The sequence below is a fragment of the Lissotriton helveticus genome, chromosome 1_2 (assembly GCF_964261635.1).
Source record: "Lissotriton helveticus chromosome 1_2, aLisHel1.1, whole genome shotgun sequence".
NCBI lineage: Eukaryota > Metazoa > Chordata > Amphibia > Caudata > Salamandridae > Lissotriton > Lissotriton helveticus.
This window is the reverse complement of record NC_136058.1, coordinates 372,985,722-372,996,990: the sequence shown is the minus strand read 5'-3', so window position 1 is coordinate 372,996,990 and position 11,269 is coordinate 372,985,722. Positions and strand designations below refer to the sequence as shown.

Sequence of the window (11,269 nt, the reverse complement as noted above, 5' to 3'; positions counted from 1 at the left end):
GCGTAAAATTCAACATTGATCAGAAATGGCAGCGATTCATTGCAGGTAAATTCGCATGCATGTGCCATGTAACAGGCAGAGCGAGGATCACCAAACCAGATAGGTACTGCATTGGCATGGGTAACGCACCATGGCATCTATGTGCCAACAGTACCCAGGTAATAGTATATTTGTATATATAGGTAACATTCACCTTCTGAATTCATTGCACAAGGAAAGGTGGACTCTGGGATCAATAGCACGGGCTGGCACAGCATGGATGAGGCAACATCATACTGGCACCCCTTGGCAGTGGAATGGGTCAGGAAGCCATCACCATACAGAAATAATGTACTTCTCCTGACTCCAAAACAATCCCCTGTTACAGAAAGTGAGGAGCAATAAACCAGGCAGTCACAGCATCAACACGGGCAAAGCCCTCTGGTCACCAGTACCTTGTGCCAGGCAGAGTCGAGATGTATAAGCCAACACCCTGCATGGGTTTCTTACCTGTCCTTTGACAAGCGGAGTTAGGTGTGGGTAATCTCCCTCTCCTGGCATCAAATCCCTTTATCAGTCAGAGTCAGGTATGGGGAACCTCCCTCTCCTTCCCTCAATGCTCTTAGTCAGGTATGGGGAACCTCCCTCTCCTGCCCTCAATGCTCTTAGTCAGGTATGGGGAACCTCCTTCTCCTGCCCTCAATGCTCTTAGTCAGGTATGGGGAACCCTCCCTCTCCTGCCCTCAATGCTCTTAGTCAGGTATGGGGAACCTCTCTCTCCTGCCCTCAATGCTCTTAGTCAGGTATGGGGAACCTCCCTCTCCTGCCCTCAATGCTCTTAGTCAGGTATGGGGAACCTCCTTCTCCTGCCCTCAATGCTCTTAGTCAGGTATGGGGAACCTCCCTCTCCTGCCCTCAATGCTCTTAGTCAGGTATGGGGAACCTCCCTCTCCTGCCCTCAATGCTCTTAGTCAGGTATGGGTACCTCCCTCTCCTGACATCAAATCCCTTTATCAGTCAGAGTCAGGTATGAACCTCCCTCTCCTGCCCTCAATGCTCTTAGTCAGGTATGGGGAACCTCCCTCTCCTGCCCTCAATGCTCTTAGTCAGGTATGGGGAACCTCCCTCTCCTGCCCTCAATGTTCTTAGTCAGGTATGGGGAACCTCCCTCTCCTTCCCTCAATGCTCTTAGTCAGGTATGGGGAACCTCCCTCTCCTGCCCTCAATGCTCTTAGTCAGGTATGGGGAACCTCCCTCTCCTGCCCTCAATGCTCTTAGTCAGGTATGGGGAAACTCCCTCTCCTGCCCTCAATGCTCTTAGTCAGGTATGGGGAACCTTCCTCTCCTGCCCTCAATGCCCTTAGTCAGGTATGGGGAACCTCCCTCTCCTGGCATCAAATCCCTTTATCAGTCAGAGTCGGGTATGGGGAACCTTCCTCTCCTGCCCTCAATGCTCTTAGTCAGGTATGGAGAACCTCCCTCTCCTGCCCTCAATGCTCTTAGTCAGGTATGGGGAACCTCCCTCTCCTGCCCTCAATGCTCTTAGTCAGGTATGGGGAACCTCCCTCTCCTGCCCTCAATGCTCTTAGTCAGGTATGGGGAACCTCCTTCTCCTGCCCTCAATGCTCTTAGTCAGGTATGGGGAACCTCCCTCTCCTGCCCTCAATGCTCTTAGTCAGGTATGGGGAACCTCCCTCTCCTGCCCTCAATGCTCTTAGTCAGGTATGGGGAACCTCCTTCTCCTGCCCTCAATGCTCTTAGTCAGGTATGGGGAACCTCCCTCTCCTGCCCTCAATGCTCTTAGTCAGGTATGGGGAACCTCCCTCTCCTGCCCTCAATGCTCTTAGTCAGGTATGGAGAACCTCCCTCTCCTGCCCTCAATGCTCTTAGTCAGGTATGGGGAACCTCCCTCTCCTGCCCTCAATGCTCTTAGTCAGGTATGGGGAATCTCCCTCTCCTGGCCTCTATGCCCTAAATGCTCTTAGTCAGGTATGGGGAACCTCCCTCTCCTGCCCTCAATGCTCTTAGTCAGGTATGGGGAACCTCCCTCTCCTGGCATCAAATCCCTTTATCAGTCAGAGTCAGGTATCAACCTCCCTCTCCTACCCTCAATGCTCTTAGTCAGGTATGGGGAACCTCCCTCTCCTGCCCTCAATGCTCTTAGTCAGGTATGGGGAACCTCCCTCTCCTGCCCTCAATGCTCTTAGTCAGGTATGGGTACCTCCCTCTCCTGACATCAAATCCCTTTATCAGTCAGAGTCAGGTATGAACCTCCCTCTCCTGCCCTCAATGCTCTTAGTCAGGTATGGGGAACCTCCCTCTCCTTCCCTCAATGCTCTTAGTCAGGTATGGGGAACCTCCCTCTCCTGCCCTCAATGCTCTTAGTCAGGTATGGGGAACCTCCCTCTCCTGCCCTCAATGCTCTTAGTCAGGTATGGGGAACCTCCCTCTCCTGCCCTCAATGCTCTTAGTCAGGTATGGGTACCTCCCTCTCCTGACATCAAATCCCTTTATCAGTCAGAGTCAGGTATGAACCTCCCTCTCCTGCCCTCAATGCTCTTAGTCAGGTATGGGGAACCTCCCTCTCCTTCCCTCAATGCTCTTAGTCAGGTATGGGGAACCTCCCTCTCCTGCCCTCAATGCTCTTAGTCAGGTATGGAGAACCTCCCTCTCCTGCCCTCAATGCTCTTAGTCAGGTATGGGGAACCTCCCTCTCCTGCCCTCAATGCTCTTAGTCAGGTATGGGGAACCTCCCTCTTCTGCCCTCAATGCTCTTAGTCAGGTATGGGGAACCTCCCTCTCCTGCCCTCAATGTTCTTAGTCAGGTATGGGGAACCTCCCTCTCCTTCCCTCAATGCTCTTAGTCAGGTATGGGGAACCTCCCTCTCCTGCCCTCAATGCTCTTAGTCAGGTATGGGGAACCTCCCTCTCCTGCCCTCAATGCTCTTAGTCAGGTATGGGGAAACTCCCTCTCCTGCCCTCAATGCTCTTAGTCAGGTATGGGGAACCTTCCTCTCCTGCCCTCAATGCCCTTAGTCAGGTATGGGGAACCTCCCTCTCCTGGCATCAACTCCCTTTATCAGTCAGAGTCGGGTATGGGGAACCTTCCTCTCCTGCCCTCAATGCTCTTAGTCAGGTATGGAGAACCTCCCTCTCCTGCCCTCAATGCTCTTAGTCAGGTATGGGGAACCTCCCTCTCCTGCCCTCAATGCTCTTAGTCAGGTATGGAGAACCTCCCTCTCCTGCCCTCAATGCTCTTAGTCAGGTATGGGGAACCTCCCTCTCCTGCCCTCAATGCTCTTAGTCAGGTATGGAGAACCTCCCTCTCCTGCCCTCAATGCTCTTAGTCAGGTATGGGGAACCTCCCTCTCCTGGCATCAAATCCCTTTATCAGTCAGAGTCAGGTATGGGGAACCTCCCTCTCCTGCCCTCAATGCTCTTAGTCAGGTATGGGGAACCTCCCTCTCCTGCCCTCAATGCTCTAAGTCAGGTATGGGGAACCTCCCTCTCCTGCCCTCAATTCTCTTAGTCAGGTATGGGGAATCTCCCTCTCCTGGCCTCTATGCCCTCAATGCTCTTAGTCAGGTATGGGGAACCTCCCTCTCCTTCCCTCAATGCTCTTAGTCAGGTATGGGGAACCTCCCTCTCCTGCCCTCAATGCTCTTAGTCAGGTATGGAGAACCTCCCTCTCCTGCCCTCAATGCTCTTAGTCAGGTATGGGGAACCTCCCTCTCCTGCCCTCAATGCTCTTAGTCAGGTATTGGGAACCTCCCTCTCCTGCCCTCAATGCTCTTAGTCAGGTATGGGGAACCTCCCTCTCCTTCCCTCTATGCTCTTAGTTAGGTATGGGGAACCTCCCTCTCCTTCCCTCAATGCTCTTAGTCAGGTATGGGGAACCTCCCTCTCCTGCCCTCAATGCTCTTAGTCAGGTATGGGGAACCTCCCTCTCCTGCTCTCAATGCTCTTAGTCAGGTATGGGGAACCTCCCTCTCCTGCCCTCAATGCTCTTAGTCAGGTATGGGGAACCTCCCTCTCCTGGCATCAAATCCCTTTATCAGTCAGAGTCAGGTATGAATCTCCCTCTCCTGCCCTCAATGCTCTTAGTCAGGTATGGGGAACCTCCCTCTCCTGCCCTCAATGCTCTTAGTCAGGTATGGGGAACCTCCCTCTCCTGCCCTCAATGCTCTTAGTCAGGTATGGGGAACCTCCCTCTCCTGTATGTAAATAAACACACCCAAGCAAAAATAGGTACCTACTAGCACATAAAAAGTGGCCAACACACCACATCGAATAATGATAAACAACTGTTTTAGCACGTTAAGTACATTTTAATTACAAACATAGAATATTATTTGATAAAATCAATAGATCATTGATGAAACTTGATAATACATTTTGGCATTATAGCATATGCATAGATTGATACAAGAATGAATTATAATGTAAAATTTATGTGGATGGTTTCCTGTCAGGTATGGGGAACCTCCCTCTCCTGCCCTCAATGCTCTTAGTCAGGTATGGGGAACCTCCTTCTCCTGCCTTCAATGCTCTTAGTCAGGTATGGGGAACATCCCTCCCCTGCCCTCAATGCTCTTAGTCGGGTATGGAGAACCTCCCTCTCCTGCCCTCAATGCTCTTAGTCAGGTATGGGGAACCTCCCTCTCCTGTATGTAAATAAACACACCCAAGCAAAAATAGGTACCTACTAGCACATAAAAAGTGGCCAACACACCACATCGAATAATGATAAACAACTGTTTTAGCACGTTAAGTACATTTTAATTACAAACATAGAATATTATTTGATAAAATCAATAGATCATTGATGAAACTTGATAATACATTTTGGCATTATAGCATATGCATAGATTGATACAAGAATGAATTATAATGTAAAATTTATGTGGATGGTTTCCTGTCAGGTATGGGGAATCTCCCTCTCCTGGCCTCAATGCTCTTAGTCAGGTATGGGGAACCTCCCTCTCCTGCCCTCAATGCTCTTAGCCAGGTATGGGGAATCTCCCTCTCCTTCCCTCAATGCTCTTAGTCAGGTATGGGGAACCTCCCTCTCCTGCCCTCAATGCTCTTAGTCAGGTATGGGGAACCTCCCTCTCCTGCCCTCAATGCTCTTAGTCAGGTATGGGGAATTTCCCTCTCCTGCCCTCAATGCTCTTAGTCAGGTATTTGGAACCTCCCTCTCCTGCCCTCAATGCTCTTAGTCAGGTATGGGGAACCTCCCTATCCTGCCCTCAGTGCTCTTAGTCAGGTATGGAGAACCTCCCTCTCCTGCCCTCAATGCTCTTAGTCAGCTATGGGGAACCTCCCTCTCCTGCCCTCAATGCTCTTAGTCAGGTATGGGGAATCTCCCTCTCCTGGCCTCTATGCCCTCAATGCTCTTAGTCAGGTATGGGGAACCTCCCTCTCCTGCCCTCAATGCTCTTAGTCAGGTATGGGGAACCTCCCTCTCCTGGCATCAAATCCCTTTATCAGTCAGAGTCAGGTATGAACCTCCCTCTCCTGCCCTCAATGCTCTTAGTCAGGTATGGGGAACCTCCCTCTCCTGCCCTCAATGCTCTTAGTCAGGTATGGGGAATCTCCCTCTCCTGCCCTCAATGCTCTTAGTCAGGTATGGGAAACCTCCCTCTCCTGGCATCAAATCCCTTTATCAGTCAGAGTCAGGTATGAACCTCCCTCTCCTGCCCTCAATGCTCTTAGTCAGGTATGGGGAACCTCCCTCTCCTGCCCTCAATGCTCTTAGTCAGGTATGGGGAACCTCCCTTTCCTGCCCTCAATGCTCTTAGTCAGGTATGGGGAACCACCCTCTCCTGCCCTCAATGCTCTTAGTCAGGTATGGGGAACCTCCCTCTCCTGCCCTCAATGTTCTTAGTCAGGTATGGGGAACCTCCCTCTCCTTCCCTCAATGCCCTTAGTCAGGTATGGGGAACCTCTCTCTCCTGCCCTCCATGCTCTTAGTCAGGTATGGGGAACCTCCCTCTCCTGCCCTCAATGCTCTTAGTCAGGTATGGGGAACCTCCTTCTCCTGCCCTCAATGCTCTTAGTCAGGTATGGGGAACCTCCCTCTCCTGCCCTCAATGCTCTTAGTCAGGTATGGGGAACCTCCCTCTCCTGCCCTCAATGCTCTTAGTCAGGTATGGGGAACCTCCCTCTCCTGCCCTCAATGCTCTTAGTCAGGTATGGGGAATCTCCCTCTCCTGGCCTCTATGCCCTCAATGCTCTTAGTCAGGTATGGGGAACCTCCCTCTCCTTCCCTCAATGCTCTTATTCAGGTATGGGGAACCCCCCTCTCCTTCCCTCAATGCTCTTAGTCAGGTATGGGGAACCTCCCTCTCCTGCCCTCAATGCTCTTAGTCAGGTATGGGGAACCTCCCTCTCCTGCCCTCAATGCTCTTAGTCAGGTATGGGGAACCTCCCTCTCCTGGCATCAAATCCCTTGATCAGTCAGAGTCAGGTATGGGGAACCTCCCGCTCCTGCCCTCAATGCTCTTAGTCAGGTATGGGGAACCTCCCTCTCCTGCCCTCAATTCTCTTAGTCAGGTATGGGGAACCTCCCTCTCCTGCCGTCAATGCTCTAAATCAGGTATGGAGAACCTCCATCTCCTGCCCTCAATGCTCTTAGTCAGGTATGGGGAACCTCCCTCTCCTGCCGTCAATGCTCTGAGTCAGGTATGGAGAACCTCCATCTCCTGCCCTCAATGCTCTTAGTCAGGTATGGGGAACCTCCCTCTCCTGCCCTCAATGCTCTTAGTCAGGTATGGGGAACCTCCCTCTCCTGCCGTCAATGCTCTTAGTCAGGTATGGGGAACCTCCCTCTCCTGGCATCAAATGCCTTTATCAGTCAGAGTCAGGTATGAACCTCCCTCTCCTGCCCTCAATGCTCTTAGTCAGGTATGGGGAACCTCCCTCTCCTGCCCTCAATGCTCTTAGTCAGGTATGGGGAATCTCCCTCTCCTGGCCTCAATGCCCTCAATGCTCTTAGTCAGGTATGGGGAACCTCCCTCTCCTGCCCTCAATGCTCTTAGTCAGGTATGGGGAACCTCCCTCTCCTACCCTCAATGCTCATAGTCAGGTATGGCATCAAATCCCTTTATCAGTCAGAGTCAGGTATGAACCTCCCTCTCCTGCCCTCAATGCTCTTAGTCAGGTATGGGGAACCTCCCTCTCCTGCCCTCAATGCTCTTAGTCAGGTATGGGGAATCTCCCTCTCCTGGCCTCAATGCCCTCAATGCTCTTAGTCAGGTATGGGGAACCTCCCTCTCCTGCCCTCAATGCTCTTAGTCAGGTATGGGGAACCTCCCTCTCCTACCCTCAATGCTCATAGTCAGGTATGGCATCAAATCCCTTTATCAGTCAGAGTCAGGTATGATCCTCCCTCTCCTGCCCTCAATGATCTTAGTCAGGTATGGGGAACCTCCCTCTCCTGCCCTCAATGCTCTTAGTCAGGTATGGGGAGCCTCCCTCTCCTGCCCTCAATGCTCTTAGTCAGGTATGGGATACCTCCCTCTCCTGCCCTCAATGCTCTTAGTCAGGTATGGGGAACCTCCCTCTCCTTCCCTCAATGCTCTTAGTCAGGTATGGGGAACCTCCCTCTCCTGCCCTCAATGCTCTTAGTCAGGTATGGAGAACCTCCCTCTCCTGCCCTCAATGCTCTTAGTCAGGTATGGGGAACCTCCCTCTCATGCCCTCAATGCTCTTAGTCAGGTATGGGGAACCTCCCTCTCCTGGCATCAAATCCCTTTATCAGTCAGAGTCAGGTATGAACCTCGCTCTCCTGCCCTCAATGCTCTTAGTCAGGTATGGGGAACCTCCCTCTCCTGCCCTCAATGCTCTTAGTCAGGTATGGGGAACCTCCCTCTCCTGGCATCAAATCCCTTTTATCAGTCAGAGTCGGGTATGGGGAATCTCCCTCTCCTGCCCTCAATGCTCTTAGTCAGGTATGGGAAACCTCCTTCTCCTGCCCTCAATGCTCTTAGTCAGGTATGGGGAACCTCACTCTCCTGGCATCAAATCCCTTTATCAGTCAGAGTCAGGTATGAACCTCCCTCTCCTGCCCTCAATGCTCTTAGTCAGGTATGGGGAACCTCCCTCTCCTGCCCTCAATGCTCTTAGTCAGGTATGGGGAACCTCCCTCTCCTGCCCTCAATGCTCTTAGTCGGGTATGGGGAACCTCCCTCTCCTGCCCTCAATGCTCTTAGCCAGGTATGGGGAATCTCCCTCTCCTGGCCTCTATGCCCTCAATGCTCTTAGTCAGGTATGGGGAACCTCCCGCTCAGTATGGAGAACCTCCCTCTCCTGCCCTCAATGCTCTTAGTCAGGTATGGGGAACCTCCCTCTCCTGCCCTCAATGCTCTTAGTCAGGTATGGGGAACCTCCCTCTCCTGGCATAAAATCCCTTTATCAGTCAGAGTCAGGTATGAACCTCCCTCTCCTGCCCTCAATGCTCTTAGTCAGGTATGGGGAACCTCCCTCTCCTGCCCTCAATGCTCTTAGTCAGATATGGGGAACCTCCCTCTCCTGCCCTCAATGCTTTTAGTCAGGTATGGGGAACCTCCCTCTCCTGGCATTAAATCCCTTTATCAGGCAGAGTCGGGTATGGGGAACCTCCCTCTCCTGCCCTCAATGCTCTTAGTCGGGTATGGAGAACCTCCCTCTCCTGCCCTCAATGCTCTTAGTCAGGTATGGGGAACCTCCCTCTCCTGCCCTCAATGCTCTTAGTCAGGTATGGGGAACCTCCCTCTCCTGCCCTCAATGCTCTTAGTCAGGTATGGGGAACCTCCCTCTCCTTCCCTCAATGCTCTTAGTCAGGTATGGGGAACCTCCCTCTCCTGGCATCAAATCCCTTTATCAGTCAGAGTCAGTTATGGGGAACCTCCCTCTCCTGCCCTCAATGCTCTTAGTCAGGTATGGGGAACCTCTCTCTCCTGCCCTCAATGCTCTTAGTCAGGTATGGGGAACCTCCCTCTCCTGCCCTCAATGCTCTTAGTCAGGTATGGGGAACCTCCTTCTCCTGCCCTCAATGCTCTTAGTCAGGTATGGGGAACCTCCCTCTCCTGCCCTCAATGCTCTTAGTCAGGTATGGAGAACCTCCCTCTCCTGCCCTCAATGCTCTTAGTCAGGTATGGAGAACCTCCCTCTCCTGCCCTCAATGCTCATAGTCAGGTATGGGGAACCTCCCTCTCCTGGCATCAAATCCCTTTATCAGTCTTAGTCAGGTATGGGGAACCTCCCTCTCCTGCCCTCAATGCTCTTAGTCAGGTATGGAGAACCTCCCTATCCTGCCCTCAATGCTCTTAGTCAGGTATGGGGAATCTCCCTCTCCTGGCATCAAATCCCTTTATCAGTCTTAGTCAGGTATGGGGAACCTCCCTCTCCTGCCCTCAATGCTCTTAGTCAGGTATGGGGAACCTCCCTCTCCTGCCCTCAATGCTCTTAGTCAGGTATGGGGAACCTCCCTCTCCTGGCATCAAATCCCTTTATCAGTCAGAGTCGGGTACGGGGAACCTCCCTCTCCTGCCCTCAATGCTCTTAGTCAGGTATGGAGAACCTCCCTCTCCTGCCCTCAATGCTCTTAGTCAGGTATGGGGAACCTCCATCTCCTGCCCTCAATGCTCTTAGTCAGGTATGGGGAACCTCCCTCTCCTGCCCTCAATGCTCTTAGTCAGGTATGGGGAACCTCCCTCTCCTGCCCTCAATGCTCTTAGTCGGGTATGGGGAACCTCCCTCTCCTGCCCTCAATGCTCTTAGTCAGGTATGGGGAACCTCCCTCTCCTGCCCTCAATGCTCTTAGTCGGGTATGGGGAACCTCCCTCTCCTGCCCTCAATGCTCTTAGTCAGGAATGGGGAATCTCCCTCTCCTGGCCTCTATGCCCTCAATGCTCTTAGTCAGGTATGGGGAACCTCCCTCTCCTTCCCTCAATGCTCTTAGTCAGGTATGGGGAACCTCCCGCTCCTGCCCTCAATGCTCTTAGTCAGGTATGGGGAACCTCCCTCTCCTGCCCTCAATGCTCTTAGTCAGGTATGGGGAACCTCCCTCTCCTGCCCTCAATGCTCTTAGTCAGGTATGGAGAACCTCCCTCTCCTGCCCTCAATGCTCTTAGTCAGGTATGGGGAACCTCCCTCTCCTGCCCTCAATGCTCTTAGTCAGGTATGGGGAACCTCCCTCTCCTGGCATCAAATCCCTTTATCAGTCAGAGTCAGGTATGAACCTCCCTCTCCTGCCCTCAATGCTCTTAGTCAGGTATGGGGAACCTCCCTCTCCTGCCCTCAATGCTCTTAGTCAGGTATGGGGAACCTCCCTCTCCTGCCCTCAATGCTTTTAGTCAGGTATGGGGAACCTCCCTCTCCTGGCATCAAATCCCTTTATGAGTCAGAGTCGGGTATGGGGAACCTCCCTCCCCTGCCCTCAATGCTCTTAGTCGGGTATGGAGAACCTCCCTCTCCTGCCCTCAATGCTCTTAGTCAGGTATGGGGAACCTCCCTCTCCTGCCCTCAATGCTCTTAGTCAGGTATGGGGAACCTCCCACTCCTGCCCTCAATGCTCTTAGTCAGGTATGGGGAACCTCCCTCTCCTGCCCTCAATGCTCTTAGTCAGGTATGGGGAACCTCCCTCTCCTGCCATCAAATCCCTTTATCAGTCAGAGTCAGGTATGAACCTCCCTCTCCTGCCCTCAATGCTCTTAGTCAGGTATGGGGAACCTCCCTCTCCTGCCCTCAATGCTCTTAGTCAGGTATGGGGAACCTCCCTCTCCTGCCCTCAATGCTCTTAGTCAGGTATGGAGAACCTCCATCTCCTGCCCTCAATGCTCTTAGTCAGGTATGGGGAACCTCCCTCTCCTTCCCTCAATGCTCTTAGTCAGGTATGGGGAACCTCCCTCTCCTGGCATCAAATCCCTTTATCAGTCAGAGTCAGGTATGAACCTCCCTCTCCTGCCCTCAATGCTCTTAGTCAGGTATGGGGAACCTCCCTCTCCTGCCCTCAATGCTCTTAGTCAGGTATGGGGAACCTCCCTCTCCTGCCCTCAATGCTCTTAGTCGGGTATGGGGAACCTCCCTCTCCTGCCCTCAATGCTCTTAGTCAGGTATGGGGAATCTCCCTCTCATGGCCTCTATGCCCTCAATGCTCTTAGTCAGGTATGGGGAACCTCCCTCTCCTTCCCTCAATGCTCTTAGTCAGGTATGGGGAACCTCCCTCTCCTGCCCTCAATGCTCTTAGTCAGGTATGGGGAACCTCCCTCTCCTGCCCTCAATGCTCTTAGTCAGGTATGGGGAACCT

At 52.6% G+C, this 11,269-nt stretch overlaps 1 protein-coding gene across 1 annotated transcript in view; it reads left to right on the top strand.

The window, feature by feature from the left end:
- The first annotated feature begins 6 nt into the window (after window positions 1-6).
- Window positions 7-11,269, top strand: part of CFAP57 (cilia and flagella associated protein 57) — a 403,172-nt gene continuing 391,909 nt past the window's right edge. Inside the window, exon 1 of the mRNA XM_078672374.1 lies at window positions 7-45. The gene's annotated coding sequence lies outside the window, so the exon portion shown is untranslated. The remainder of the gene's footprint in view (window positions 46-11,269) is intronic.